Here is a 16,161-nt window from a genome sequence, read left to right on the forward strand (position 1 = left end):
ATTTACTTGCAGCACTAAAGCGTCTTTTAAACAAAGAGGCTGAAACAGACCACGGAGTGAAAACAGCTAAAAGAGCGCTCTTAGAAGCTGTCAGCGCACTATTTAGTCAGGCGGACTCAGAACACCTTTACTTCTTTCGCCATATAAAATATCATTACTTGGATATGGGGAAAAAGCTGCGCACACGAGAAATGATCCACGCCGAGTTGGACTTGGGAAAGCCGCTAGGTATTGGAGACGGACGGTCCGGTGATGCACAGTGCAGGAGATAAAAACAGCGCAGAGAGTAAACGGGCTCGTACTACAGATGAGCCGCGACTGTTTAGTGCTGCATCTCATGTCATCGATGAGAAGAGGAACCGACTTTCATGCGAGACAGCAGAGAAGCTACTTTTTATAAAGAAGAACCTGCCACTTTTCCTGAAGAAGTAGGCTAAATAGGCTTATGTCTAGGACAGTTATTCATTTGTTGTCATCCACATTTTTTGCACTATTCAATGCACATTTGTTGTTGTAGACATAGTTACATTCTTTCAGCAGTCAGTTATAGGCCTAACATAGGCTATTCAAGAAGGGGGGCTTCAAAGATGGCCAAATAAAAATATTTTTTTATTTTACTAATTTATTTATTTTAAGTTATGTTGTGCTTTGTTTGTATATTATCTGCTGGAATGTAAAAAATGTTCAGTGTTAAATAAATATTTTTGAAATTATATTTTTTTGTTATTTGATTTATTTCTCTGAAAAGCAACACAAAATAGTAAAAAGCAAATTTTTACTATTTAATTATTGTAATGGTGAAAAAATTGGCAAACTAAATGGAAAAAAATGCAAAACACCGCATTCGGTATTCGGCCTTCGGCCTTCGGCCAAGAATTTAATTATTATTCGGCTTCGGCTTCGGCCAAGAATTTCATTTCGGTGCATCCCTACTTTATAAATAATATTTATTTTAAAATAATAAAATTATAATAAACTCTTTTCTTTATTGTTTTTAGAAAATATCTCAAATCTTTTTTTTCAGATAGGGCTTTGTAATAAAATGTTATAGCTTGAGGCATCGACGGAGCTGAATAGAGCGCTCTTGCATACAAATACTGTACATGCATCTAAACTCTAGACTGTAAAATATATGGACGTAGTATCCGTGACGTCACACATAGGTTTCTGAAGAGCGCAAAAGAAGCCACAAGTAGGCGTGGCCAACCGTCGCCATTTTGTTTGCGCGTCATCGCACTCACGGCGGGATACCAAACAAGGGCAAAGAGGCGGAGAGTGAGCGGAGCTACAGACACCTGCTGGCATTTTGCCTGGACCTGCCACACTTTACTTTGGGAGAACGCTTAATACTTTATCACCTGCGACTCGTTTGTGTTCTGACCACATGTGCTTGGCTGTACACTATATCAATAAAGTGTTTAGCCTTTTAAAAACACTGTAGTAACACACTGAGCCACTAAGCATTGTTCTTATGATGTTTTTCTACAGGAGGAAAACGCAAATTACTTCCAAACACTTCAGATATAGTCTGTGTCAGTAAATGCAAGACTATTGATGAAATCCAGCATAACACTGTATGACATCACTTCAGATGACTGTTCTAGAGCCTACAGCTGATCAATCTGTCAGATTCTAGAGTTCATTACAGCTCTAAAGAACATTATACATGATCTTAAATAAAACAAATACATTTATAGAGATGATATACGAGTATATAACTTTACTCGCATGGGAAACAGAGGCCACGTGAATGGTTTGTGAGCACAATTAAGTGCACACAGCATCCCATATCATCTGATAATTGTAGGAAATAATCCCAAAAGGCGACTGACTGTGTAAAGCCACATAAAACAACACAAAAATATGATGAACATGCCGAAATCAGTGGCTAATCTGCCGGAGTCAGCTGAGGTGACGTGACGGCGACAGCGAGACTGAGCTGTCAATCAAGTGGCCACGCCCTTAATTATGCAAACTTAACATAACTTAATATAAAGGAAACTGATGAGTTACAAAAAAATTCACCCGCCTCACAGTTGTCATGAAGGGTAATATTAGCTTTATGAACCAAAATCTTTTTTTGTCTCAAGCTGTAAACACCTTTTTTTCTGCTGTAAAGTTGGCCATTCTAACAGTGGGCTCAATTGAAATTTGCTCTATTATGGAGCCAGGACTAGCGGATTTTCGATAAATTGCAGTTTCAGTTACTTCCGTATTGGCCTCCTGATGGAGAGCGGGAGGTTGCCGCTTGATCTAAATGCATGACAACTGAGTCAATGGAAAAGTGGTTGTTCCTTGTGGCTATTGCGTAAAGCACAGGGATGTTTTTTTATTTTTATGAAAAGGCGGCCTTTGCAGCCAAAGTACAGTGCATGACTGCGCGTGATAAATTGCAGTACTGCGTGTGAAGAAACACGCATTCTCGGAAGCCATATCTGCAAAATTGATATAAAGATTTGACATTTATTGTGATAATTAGCGATATCGACTGATATGATTTTTTTTTTGCCATTTTGCCCAGTACTACCCTCAATTTTTTTCCCAAAACTAAACAAAAATTATTCCAGCCAAACAAAAAACAAATATGACTTTCTCCAGAAGAAAAATATGACTATTAAACACCACATCCGGAAACATTTTAAATAGAATAAAAATGTAAAATAAATAGAACTGGACTGTTGTGCTCTATTAGAATACTTTATGAACAAACACCGCAGAAGGAAGCAAAGAATGAGAAGATAAAATGAAGAGCAAGAAAACACTTGAGCTTAGGTCTGAAGAGAAAAATCCCAGAGAGACAACAAAGAGACTCCATCTGACCAGCTGCTCTCCTCTAAAACACACACACACACACACACACACACACACACACACACACACACACACACACACTATAATGACACAACGTATGACACGACTTCAGATTACAGCCACTTCCAGCTCCTTTCTCTCATCTCCCTCTTCGCTTTTAAAGCTGTGACACATAATCAATACTTTACATTGGCACTTCCATTAGCTGCTGCGGACCGAACACACACGCACACGCACTCTTGTTTTATATTCCATCTGTAAAGCTCTTGTATTAGTCTCTATGAGTAGTTCCCAGGAGCCTCTCTGTCTTTGTTGTTTTAAACCACTGTCCTGCTCACCAGAGCTTATATAAACCTGCTCAGATGTAAACTTATATAGAAACTGAGCTGCTCTCGACCAGCTGAGAAACAGATGGACAACAATTCATAATATAATATAATATAATATAATATAATATAATATAATATAATATAATATAATAATGTTTTATTCTAAAATATTAGTTTAATATAATAAGATATAATTCATATATATTACATTTATTTTATTTATTTTAAGAAATTATATTAATACAAATACTAGTAAATCAAATCAAATATAATATAAGATAATCCTATTTAAAATTATATTACTGATATATTATTTATGCAAGATACAAAATTTTAAATAACATATTTTGTATTACTTAGAAATTTATTGTTTAAAACTATAAAAGTTATTATTATTATTATTATTATTATTATTATTATTATTATTATTATTATTACATATTATAAGAAATACAGTTCAGAAATATATAATTGTAAACAAATATTATACATTACATACATATTATTATATTAAAAGTATATAATATAATTCTATACAACAAAAAACAACAACAACATTAAGTTTTGTTTGCAATAATAATGAACTTTGAAAATATACGAAGTCACAAAATTTGTAGAAGGAAGGAAGAAAGAAAGGAAGGAAAGAAAAGAACAAGAAAAAGAAAGGCAAGTGAAAGGGAAAGGGAAAAGAAAGGTAAGGGAAAGGGAAGGAAAACAAAGAAAAAGAAAGAAAAAGGAAGGGAAGGAAAAGGAAAAAATGGAAAAGAAAGGAAAAGAAAAAAGAAATAAAGGAAAAGGAAGGGAAATGGGAAAAGAAGGGAAGGAAGGGTAAAAGAAAAAGGAAAGAAAACAAATGGAAGGAAGAGAACAACAAGTTGTTATCTTAAAAGGAAATGGAAGGAAAGGGAAGAAAAAAAGGAAGGGAAGGAAAAGGAAGGGAAAGGAAAGGAAAAGAAAAAGGTAAGGAATAAGAAAAAGAAAGGGGAAGGAGGGGAAGAGAAAGAAAAGGGAAATGGAAAAGGAGGAAATGAAAGGAAGGAAAGTTAATGGGAAGGGAAAAGGAAAGAGAGGAAATGAAATGGAAGGAAAAGAAATGGAAGGAAATGGAAGAGAAAGAAAGGAAAAGGAAAGGAAAGAAACGGAAGGGAAAATAAAAGAAAATGGAAGGGAAAAGGAAAGGAAAAGAAATTAAATAGAAGGGAAGGGAAATGAAAAGAAAAAGGAAAGATAAGAAAAAGGAAGGAAAAGGAAGGGGAGGGAAAGGAAAAGAAAATGGACAGATAAGGAAAAGGTAGGGAAGGAACAGAAGGGAAAATGAAAGAAAAGAAAGGAAAGGTAAATGGAAGGGATGGGAAAGGAAAGGGAAGAGAAAGAAAGGGGAAAGGAAATGGAAAGGGAAGGGAAAAGGAAAAGAAAGTAAAGGAAAAAGAAAGAAAAAAGAAAGGAAAGGGTAATGGAAGGGAAGGGAAAGGGAGGAGAAAAGGAAAGAAAAGGAATGAAAAGGAAGCAAAGGGAAAGTAAAGTAAGGGAAAGGGGGAGGGGAAAGGAATGAAACAAAATGTAAGGAAAGGAAGGAGTCAAATAATGTTTTATTAACTGAACTGGTACCATGAACCATGACATGTTACTATTATTAGCAGCAACTACAGAAATGTTGGCATTGTGACAAAACCCAAATCAAGTTACCCTGTTCTTAAGTTATTTATTTTATTATTATTTTATGTTACTAATTTGACAGTTTCAAGCATTATAATTCCACAAAGCATTCATACACACAGTGTATGCATCCACTACTTTCCAAACAAGGCACAACCAATCAGAACTCAGGATCTGAATGATGCGCGTCACCGTTTACTCGCTGACTTGCATCAATCAAACACCAAACAGGAGCAGATGTAGTTTAGCAAGCATTGAACAGACATTATCCGGCGAGTGTTTAACATGAATCATTCTGTTAAATTATCAAGCAGAAATAACTAAACTGCCATTTAATAGAGACAATGTAAAGTAATATACTCCTTTAATTAAAGATCTCAATCACAATGAGAGCCCTTGACAAGCCGACCAACACAAAAGAAATGGAAAGAGACATTTTTAAAATGCATGACATGCGATTCCCCCGAGACGAGTCATTCAGTTGCGTGCGCATGTGTGTGAGTGTCTGTTGGCTCCTCCATCTGTCCTTCAACAGAGGGCAGCGAGACGGAGAATCGCAGCATCAAACAGCAGACAAACACAGCTCGAATGCGCATCACAAACACAAGCAAGGTAGTCATTCAACCACATCAGATACACACACACTCATACAAGAGAGAAAAATCACACAGAGATTTGACAAATAAAGATAGAGAGAAAGACAAATGTAATGTTGAAGCCCAATGCAAGAATGCAGACGCGGCGCTGCGGTGCATTTACTCACAGCTGACGGGACTGCCATGCATGATCCTCCTGAAGCAGAGAAACAGCTGAATAACACAGCCAGACCAACACCAGAGAGGGAGGGAGAGAGAGAGAGCTCTGCATGGTTTGAGTGGGCGGCAGTGGAGCTGCTCACGTCACACTTTTCATGAATGAAGGGGGCTGATGACGCAGATACAATGCAGAGAGCTTCGGTGCGCGCACACACACACGGAGAGAGAGAGAGAGAGAGAGAGAGAGAGAGAGAGAGAGAGAGAGAGAGAAAGACAGAATGTGGCAGCGAATTTTAACACGGGACGCAGGAGTCTAATGCATCTCAGCGGTGCTTGTGCATCAGCCTAAATTTAAATAGGTCACCTTTTGTATTTGTTAAAAATGTTTGGTGATCAATCAGATACATCTGACATCAAAAATATGATTATTAAGTGCATTTTATATTCTGCTAATGTTTAAAAGGGCAAGGATATTTTTACAGTATGTCCTATAATATTTTTTCTTCTGGAGAAAGTCTGTTTTATTGTTGTTTGGCTAGAATAAAAGCAGTTTTCTATTTTTTTTTTTTAAATAAGTTTAAGGTCACAGTAAATGTGGAGGGGGCCTTACAATATTTTCCGGTGGGAAAAGGGGGTCTCAGAAAAAGAAAGGTTGGAAACCACTGGTCTACAGAACAATGTTCCCAATGACTTGCCTAAATAACCTAGTTAAGCCTTTAAACGTCACCAAGCTGAATACTGAGGTGGATTTTATACTCTTTAAAGTGTGAAGTTAATATATATATTCAAAGTGTATGTATATAATCTGCTTGTAGACTTGCATACCATTAGAAGAATTACCATATCACAAGAACTGGATAAGTTATATAGTTACCAGGTTTGGGTCAGGGGTTAACCTAGGTGGAAATTGAGGTCAGGGGTTAACCTAGGTGGAATTTGTGTAATATATGGAGAACAAAGAAAAAAACTGGAGTAGAAGACTATTTAAACAGGCTAGAATTTGAGTGAGTCAGAATTTTTCAGACAGAGATGCTACTGGGGGTCTCCTGAAAGTTCTCCTTTGTTGTCGACAATAAAGTATATTCTTCTGATATTCATAACCTCCAGACTGAGTTTGATTTAGTAAGAGAAAAACCAAGAAAACCACTACAATACTAGTGTGTTGAAGAATATCTAGTCAAATATTATTCACTGTCATCATGGCAAAGATAAAATAAATCAGTTATTAGAAATGAGTTATTAAAACTATTATGTTTAGAAATGTGTTGAAGAAATCTGCTCTTTGTTAAACAGAAAATGGGGGGGGGGGAATAAACAGGGGGGCTAATAATTCTGATTTCAAATCAATATAAACTACCAATAGGTAGGTAGATAGCCTATGTAAGTAAGTAAGTAAGGAAGTGGGTAAGGATGGATGGAAGTCAGTAAGGATGGAAGTAAAGATTAATGCAAGTAAGGATGGATGAAAGTAAGGATGGATTGATGGATGGAAGTAAATATGGATGGAAGTAAAGATGGATGCATGTAAGGATGGATGGAAGGATGGATGAAAGTAAGGATGGATTGATGGATGGATGGATAGAAGGATGGATTGAAGTAAAGATGGATGCAAGTAAGGAAGGATGAAAAGATGGAGGGAAGTAAGGATGGATGGAATCAAGGATGGATGGATAGAAGTAAAGATGGATGGGAATAAGGATGAAAGTAGGGATGAGCGAAAGTAAGGATGGATGATGGAATCAAGGATGGATGGATGGAAGTAAAGATAGATGGAAATAAGGATGGATGAAAGTAAGGATGGATGGATGGATGAAAGTAAGGATGGATGGATGAAAGTAAGTAAGGATGGATGGAGGGATGGATGAAAGTAAGGATGGATGGATGAAAGTAAGTAAGGATGGATGGATGGAATTAAGGATGGATGGAAGTAAAGATGGATGGAAGTAAAGATGGATGAAAGTAAAGATGGATGAAAGTAAGAATGGATGGATGAAAGTAAGGATGGAGAGAAGTAAAGATGGGTGGAAACATGGATGAAAGTAAGAATGGATGGATGGATGCAAGTAAGGATAGATGGATGGATGCAAGTAAGTAAGGATGGATGCAAGTAAGTAAGGATGGATGGAAAGAAGTAAGGATGGATGCAAGTAAGGATAGATGGATCTACGGATAGAAGTAAGTAAAGAAGCAAGCATGGATGCATGGATGCATGGATGGATGGAAGGATATGTAATGCATCTGTTTCTCTACATTTCTAATTTTTAACAATTTCTAATCGTTTTAATTTCTTAAAATAAGGGAAAACAATAATACTTTGGAGACTGATGGTAATAATAAAGGAAACAGCTCATTTAACTGAATAAAAATATAAGCAAGTACAGGGGCCAATTTAAACAGTCCCTTATTTCTCGATAAACATTTATATTTCACAAATACTTTATTACATCACAGCTGCTTCTCACTTAGGGCTGTTTATGCTAATGAGGAAGAGATCACTAGTGGGCGGGGCTTTCCCACTCTGACTCTGATGACATGTTTTATCAAGCGGGATTATAAAAAATAAAATTAATCATATCTATTCATTTTAGAAGCTGGATATATTTACACACTGCTGCCACACAACTGTGTTTAAACCCCTTATGGGAGTGATTTTTGCATAATAGGCCCCTTTTAAGTATTTAATTCAATAACAATGAATCGCAGTGAACACATTGTGGGTTTGATTCTCAGAAAATGCATGAACTGCATGTAACAAACATAAGTCACTTTGGATAAAAACATCTATGTAAGGTTGCGGATTATCAAAAAAACTAACATTAACCAGAAAAATAAAGGTGATTGGTATCTGGTGTATTCGCAAACACGTTGGTTTGCATGTGCATCTCATTCACTTCTGCATGCTTTGACCATGTGACTGAAGAAATTCTGTAGTGCATTTGTACATTCACTGCTATTTTTAACCCAAATCCCATCCCATATAAACACATTAAGTCCCGTTCAAACAGAAGCCAGACGAATAACTCTCCAAACTGACGTCAGCATCACCTCTAATTCTGCATTTAAAGCCCAGCAGACACTGAAAGTCGAGTGAAAAGCTGCTCTAAAGCCCATATTTGGCTTAATAATCCAAGGTTGAGTCTAAAGAAGCTGTAAACAACAATAATAGTAAACTAATATCAGGTTCAGTGAATGAACACAGTGACCCTTTCCCACTTTTTAATTCTGCTTACAACTTAAATCGAGATACAACTTTGTCAGTCGCTATCACACTGCTGTCTGAAATACTCGATTTGGATTGGCCAGTTGAGACATAACAAGGTATGTTATTCTGAGATAGCAACTGCCGAACAACACAGACTCATCTAGGAACAGAGAATCACATTGATTGTCAGTGAATACATTAAAATCCATATATTTATATCCACATTCATGTTTCGGCTTGTCTGTCATGCATCTTTTTTACTGTATGAAAACCAGAAAAACATACAAGACTGTGAACCTAATGAGGGAAAAAACTACAATCACATAAAGCAGGCGTTCCTGTACTTTTTAGCCAGCGACCCCCAAAATAACAAAGCCAGTGACTCGCAAACGCCAATATCTTCTGAGGTGGTTATACATACAGGAACCTGGCATCCAATGGTGCACACACACAAATAGACCCAAGTATATTCTTTGTTTAATTTTTTTTAAATGTATGTCAGTGCTGAAAATGTGCCAGGAAGTTTAACCTGGTGTTATAAAATCAATCTCCTGCATCTAAAACTATTGCTGTGTCTTTAATATAATGTAATTACCCCAGTTTACGCAATCCAATAGAACTAGTAACTATAAGCTACTACAGTAACCATATACAGTAGTATATAATAACTATAACTAGGGGTGTAACGATTTATCGTTGTACAATCTATTGCGATGCAAAAATGTCACAATATGCATCGTGGCGTTATGACGATTTGATTACGATATGACGTCCGTTTTCTCTTATTAGTTGAGCTGTTTGCACGTGAGCTACGTTCCACCTGCTGTCGCACGTGAGTTCAGATTGCAGCAGCAGTAATGTTAGCAGACCAAGATGAGTGGAGTTGAAATAGAGGATGGCCCATCCTCTCAAAATCAGACGTCTAGCAACGTTTCGGTTGTACAGTCATTGCTTTAGACTCGTCCGCTTTTTGACACGCATACTGGGTCAAACATAGCCTAAGTTTTAAAGTCTTCACAGTGATTTACATACTTTGCACAGCGATATGGAAACCTTCTAATGGTGTTGAAAGAGTCACATACTGTATTTATAAGGTACAATTCAGCCTAAAATATCATTCTGTCTTCATATAATGATGTATTGGCGGATGCAAAATCACACATGACGTGAGCTGACCGTGAGGGCGGACTATGAAAGACGCGCGTATGGCAAGCCGTTTTAGCATTTAAACCTTTGTTCTGACTATCCATAAATATATTTTGAGATATCTCTAATTATATTTTGACTAGTCATAATTATAATTCGACTAGTCAGCATGACAATGAGAGATATCTGCAATTACAATTGTACTAGTACGAAATCAGATTGGAGATATCTGCAAATATATTATGACTAGTCATATTCCTCCATTGACAACCATTGAAAAATATTTGCAGATATCTCTAAATGAGTTGACTAGTCACAATTGTAATTACAGATATCTCTAAATGAATTGAATTAAATATGAATTAAATACCTGGAAATGTAGATTTTTTTTGCAAACACAAAAAACGCAAGTGACCAAGCAAAGCCTTAAGCTCTTACTGTTAAATTCAATTGAATAGAAAGCTTTTTTTTTTTTTTGCACCTTTACTTAAATTGTTCCTTAATTTTGTCTCTGTCATTTCAATAATATATTTTAAGAAGTTTTTAAATTGTTTTATTTTCCAGAGACAGGCCTGTTTAATTTATTTTCTTAAAGAAGGTTCAGTTTAACAAGTTGAAACAAAAGAAATACATAAAAAACAGTTTACTTGGTAAAATTTGCATTTCAGTTTAATTTTCAATTTTTATTCCAAATATCGTGATACATATCGAATCGTGAACATCATATCATGATACACATCATATCGTTAGCTGAGTGTATCCTTACACCCCTAACTATAACTATAGTTACTAAAATATATTCTCTTCAGTAGGTTATGGATAAACTATGTTAATTCTTATGGTTTAATAAAAATAAATAGATTTTTGGAAATCACCCCCCCCCCCCCCCACCCACTTCATTGTCCCATGACCCCTCGGGGGGTCCCGACCCCCACTTTGAGAACCACTGACTTAAAGGACTGCCAATCTAATTTAAAATAAGATAAATATAAAGCTATTTAGTCTATATAAAGTTGGAATAATAGGTTTTAAATTGAGTGCAATATGTATATATAAATATTTAACTACAACCCCAAATCAGAAAAAGTTGTGACTATAAAACACAAATAATAAAGAAAGTAGCGATTTATAAATGTACTTTGACTTGTATTTCAATGCAGACAATACAACAAACATTATTGAATGTGTTCCTCATGATTGTTATTTTTTAATTTTTTTATTATTAGGTATTCCAATTTGGGTCTTGCAACACATACAAAAAATACTTTGTGATGTTGCTGTTCCTTTTCACAACACTTAAAAGACGTTTAGGGACTGAAGACACCAAGTGATGAAGTGTTTCAGGTGTCATCCTGCAAACATGTCCTAATGTGGGCAACGGTACGGGGCCTTCGTTGTCGCATTTTAAAACTGTGCAACGCGTTCTCTATTAGAGATAGGTCGGGACTGCAGACAGGCCAGTCAAGTACCTGTATCCTCTTTCTCTGCAGCCAGGACTCTGTAACGTGTGCAGAATGTGGTTTTGCATTGTCTTGTTGAAATATGCAGGAACATCCCTGGAAAAAAAAGGCAGCATATTGTGCTCCATGCACTTTTCAACATTAATGGTGCATCACAGAATGCAAGTTACCTTTGCCAAGGGCACTGACACAACCTCATACCATAACAGACACTGGCTTCTGGACTTGTTGCTGGTAACAGTCTGGATGATCCTTTTCTTCTTTGGTTCAGAGCACATGGCATCCATTGCTCCCATCAAACACCTGAAATACTGATTCATCTGACCACAGTACACGTCCACTGTGAGATGGTCCATCCCAGATGCCTTCAAGCTCAGAGAAGTCAACAGCGCTTCTGGACACTGTTAACATAGGGCTTGCTTTTGGCACTTGACAAAGGTTTGCCAAAGTAGCCCTGAGCCCATGGGGTGATATGGCTGGTGGATTCTTAATGCAGTGCCGCCTGAGGGATCGGAGATCACGGTTGTTCAGCTTAGGCTTGCACTCTTGTCCTTTACACACTGAAATTCCTCCAGATTCCTAGAATCTTTTAATGACGTTCTGCCCTGTTGAAAGTGAAATATCCAAATGCCTTTCAATTTTCCTTGAGGCACATTGTTTTTAATCATTTTGAAACTTTTTCTCATGTATTTGTTGGCAAACTACTCCGACCATCTTTTCTCCTAAAGGACTAGACCTTTCTTGGATGCTGCTTTTGTACCAAATCATAATTAAAATCACCTGGGCCCGGTTTTTCAAAAGTAATCCACTAGGATTTTGGATAAGGGATTGGATCAAATCTTGAAAATGGGTTTTTCAAAAGAAAAAACGGATTACGTAATCGGATTAGATCACATAATCCAATCTTGGTTTTGATCCAGATCAAACCTTTAGTTTGGGTTTTTCAGACCTTTTTTGTAGGATCTGGATCACTTTGATCCAAAAAACCTGGATTAAACTGATCCCATCAGAAGGGTGGATTTAGCGTGGATTTCATGCCTAAAATTTAAAGAAAACTTAAAAAATGTATTAAACAATACTATTTTTGGATCATGCAGTATCTTACGAGATATACTATTTATTCATAAGGTTTTAATTTTATTTGTTCATCTATCAGGTTATAGTGATTATTGGCTTTAACGTATTCAGCCTTTCAGTATAGGCCTACAGCAAAGTAGAAAGAGTTTGGCCTCATAAAATAATCCCCCAAACAGCTGTCAAAACTGACCAAAAACAATTAATTTTATTCTGACACTAATTGATATATATATTCATCACAATGGAAAATATTTTTCTTTTTAGAATATTTTTTAGTGATGCATGCAATGATTACAAAATAAACAAAAAATGCAAAGAATGGCAATGACTGATTTTTGAAATCTCTTTCAACAATTGCAAAAAGAGACTGAAAGGGCAGAAGCACAGCTTCATCTGGCAGAGAAACAACTGAATCTGACCAAACTGCAGCAAACCAAGGCCAATAACTTGAGATCCGCCTCCTAAAGGATACGCTCAGACAAGCTGCTCTCTCCACATCAGATGAGGAAGTCTGAACTCATTGTGGAGTTTTTGACATTAAGTCTTTTTTTTATTTAATCTATATTTGAAACATTTTATAAATATTGTCAATGTACAGTGTTGTAGGTCTCAGATGAGCGGACTGCAGGAAGAGGATGGGGTGGGCTTTTTCTTGTTTTTATTATTTATTATTATTATTAAGTTAATATTTATTACATTTTCTTAGTTTTCATTTTAAAAAAATAAAGTTAAATTGACCCCACGCTGGCTAGTCTACTTGTCGCTCTTCACATATCTATAGTTCTACATTGTGATTTCCTATCCTGTTTGAGCACTGGTAATCCAGATTTAGTGATCCTGAAAAATTCCTATCCGGATCAGATTGATCCAATTCGATGTTGCTTTGAAAAACTGGCTCAAAAAGTAAGCTGGATTACGTGATCACTGATCGCAAAAACAGAATTATTAAATCTGGATCAATTTGATCTGGATTAAACCTTTTGAAAAACCGGGCCCAGTTGACATCAAATCACATCTATATTTCACCAATTCACCAGATTACTAGCCCTAAACTGCTCCTGTCACAACTTGTTTTGGAGTGTGTTGCAGGTCTGAATGTCAGGAAAGGATGTATATTTACAAATGAAATAAAGTTGACCGGACAAAACATGAAATAGTTTGTGTTCATATTGTCTGTGATGAAATACAAGTCAAAGCATTTGTCTTTTTTTTTTTTTTTGCATTCTGTCCCAACTTTTTTTCTGATTGGGGGTTGTATTTGTAAAGCATAGTAATGCTTGCTTGTGTCATTTGCTGTGATGATATGGGAGTAGGAGGGGCTAAAGATCTCTTTTGGCACACCTTGTGACTCTGATTGGTGGAATGTTCTGTAAAGCATTATGGGTGATGTAGTTTTTCACATTTGATTACTGAACTTGATCGTTTCAACAAAAGCATATACAAAAGCTTTACACAGCTAATTATCAACGTCAGAGCTCATAACATGTCTGTTTATAAGAGTTTATGAGTATGATTTTTGCTGGCAGAAAATGAAATTTGTGGTGTATCACCTTGAATGCCTGTATTTCGAGCTAAAAAGGTGTAACAGTTTGCCAAGCAAATCTAAACCCCCATCCAGTTTATGCTGAACCACAGCACAGAAGTACAAGCAGAACAACAGAAACTTCCACTGGCTCAGGCCTTTCCTTCATTTATCCCAGCCTGTGCAAAGCAAAGCATGCTGGGTATGCAAAAAATAAAAAATAAATAAATAAATAAAAACGGAAAAAAAACAGAAGCAACATGTAGAGCTACACACCAGCAAGTAACTGTATTGAAGTGGCCTAGTTTGGTAAGACAGGAAAAGTAAAACAGTTAAATATACACTCCTACAATTTGATTTTGCTGCTTTTTTCTACTTAGTTGATTACATTTGACAGTTTAATAATAATATTAATAATAATTCCTTACAATTTTATAGCAATTTTAATGGACACTGAAAGCTCTTTACACATTTTTGGGGGAATGTCCTCATCTACCATCGGTGTGCAGCATTCACCTCTGACGTGACAGCAGCCATATTGCGCCAGACCACACACCACACACCAGCTGATTGGTGAAGAGGAGACAGTGTGATGTAGCCAGTTATGATATGGGGAGGGTTAGGAGGCCATGATGGACAGAGGACAGTGGGCAAATCTTGCCAGAATGCTGGGGTTAAACCCTTACTCTTTTCAAAGGACATCCTGGGATTTTTAATGACCACAGAGAGTCAGGACCTCAGTTTAACGTCTCATCCGATTGACGACGCTTCCTGAGCACACTGTAAAAAATCCAACTTACAAATTGGTAACTCAGATTAAAATCGTAAGTTACGTGGACATATTTTTGTGATCAGAGTTGAATTTACTGATAAAAATTATTTAACGGCATGCTTGGAACTGTTTGTTTAATGAAAGTAAAAAATTCAGCTGAGGAGTCTTTAAATTTTGATTTCTTCATTTAAGCGTTTTAGTAAAAAAAATTAAAAGTTGAGTTAACTTAAAATTTTAAAGCAACTGGCTGCAAAGAATTTAAGCTTTAGTGGTTGAAGTTGTGCCAAATTATTCCGTAAAATATACTTGACTTAAACCAGCCTTTTCAGTCATCCTAAAAAAAATGATTAAGCACAACTTCAACCAGTAAAGCTTAAAAGACACAAAGTTTATTTGCAGCTGGTTGCTTTAAATTTTCAAGTTAACTCAACTTTTTTTTTTTTACAGTGCAGTAAAGAGTCCCCTTCACCATACTGGGGCATTAGGACTCACACAGACTGCAGGTTGAGCGCCCACTGCTGGCCTCACTAACACCACAACTGGCAGCAACCTAGCCTTCCCTTGTTGTCTCCCACCGACCAGGTGCAGCCCTGATTAGCTTCACGCACCTGTCAGTCAATCAAGCGGAGAAATTAAAATGGTCGTGCCCAACTGAGTCTGGTTCTCTCAAGGTTTTTTTCTTCACTCCCATCAGGTGAAGTTTTTTTTCCCTCTCCGCTGTCGCCACTGCCTCGCATGGTTCAGGATTGGTAGAGCTGCGCATCGATTAATTTGCTCTTCAGTGTTTGAACTCTCAGTAATGATTAAATCACACTGAACTGAGCTAAACTGAACTGAACTGAACTTAAACACTAAAACCTGAACCACACTGTTCCAGTTACTATGACCATTTATGTGAAGCTGCTTTGACACAATCTACATTGTAAAAGCGCTATACATATAAAGCTGAATTGAATTGAATTGAATCAGCATGTCACTCTAAAGGGTTAAACAAATAACACACAGCACAACTACGATGACAAAAAAGTTTGCGCTGTTATAATTCACTTACCTTTTAACATGTTTAAGTGCGATTATAACCCGCTATTAAAAAAACAACAACAACAACTGAATGTTTTGAATGAGAAGCTGTAATGTAGCCAAGACGGGATGAATTTTGGTGTGGCGCCCTGCCATGGAAGAATAAATGTAGTGGAAACCATGAAATATGTTTTAATTATTAATAAATTCATATTTTATTATTTAACATGTTAAAATTTATATAAATAAAATAAATAAAATAATGTGTATAAAATTTAAAATTGAATTGCAATAAAGCATCAAAGACCTTGACTCAATTTCAATACATTTTGGAGTATTCTTCACAATGTTCACGCAGAAATGGCTTGCAAATTTTACAAAGGATTCCAAAGAAAACTTTACACCACTCTG

The 16,161-nt window shown here is 36.4% G+C and overlaps 1 protein-coding gene and 2 long non-coding RNA genes across 6 annotated transcripts in view; 1 reads left to right on the forward strand and 2 right to left on the reverse strand.

Annotated features, from left to right (window-relative positions):
- LOC147835447 (uncharacterized) overlaps positions 1-16,161 on the reverse strand; it is a 479,758-nt gene that overhangs the window by 70,732 nt on the left and 392,865 nt on the right. The window lies entirely within an intron of this gene.
- Positions 1-16,161, reverse strand: part of map3k13 (mitogen-activated protein kinase kinase kinase 13) — a 120,005-nt gene that overhangs the window by 60,082 nt on the left and 43,762 nt on the right. For 2 of the 4 annotated variants that reach the window (XM_087268468.1, XM_087268466.1), the window contains exon 1: positions 5,560-5,607. The exons of the other annotated variants lie outside the window; for them this stretch is intronic. The gene's annotated coding sequence lies outside the window, so the exon portion shown is untranslated. Of the gene's footprint in view, positions 1-5,559; positions 5,608-16,161 lie in introns of those variants that run through there. 4 annotated transcript variants of the gene reach the window in all.
- On the forward strand, positions 11,526-15,991 carry LOC147842460 (uncharacterized). The gene is made up of 3 exons (XR_015500095.1): positions 11,526-12,143; positions 13,435-15,353; positions 15,700-15,991. It is a non-coding gene; the product is annotated as an uncharacterized LOC147842460 (long non-coding RNA).

Source organism: Danio rerio, chromosome 9, assembly GCF_052040795.2.
Source record: "Danio rerio strain M-AB ecotype USA chromosome 9, GRCz13ab, whole genome shotgun sequence".
In the NCBI taxonomy this organism is placed as follows: Eukaryota; Metazoa; Chordata; class Actinopteri; order Cypriniformes; family Danionidae; genus Danio; species Danio rerio.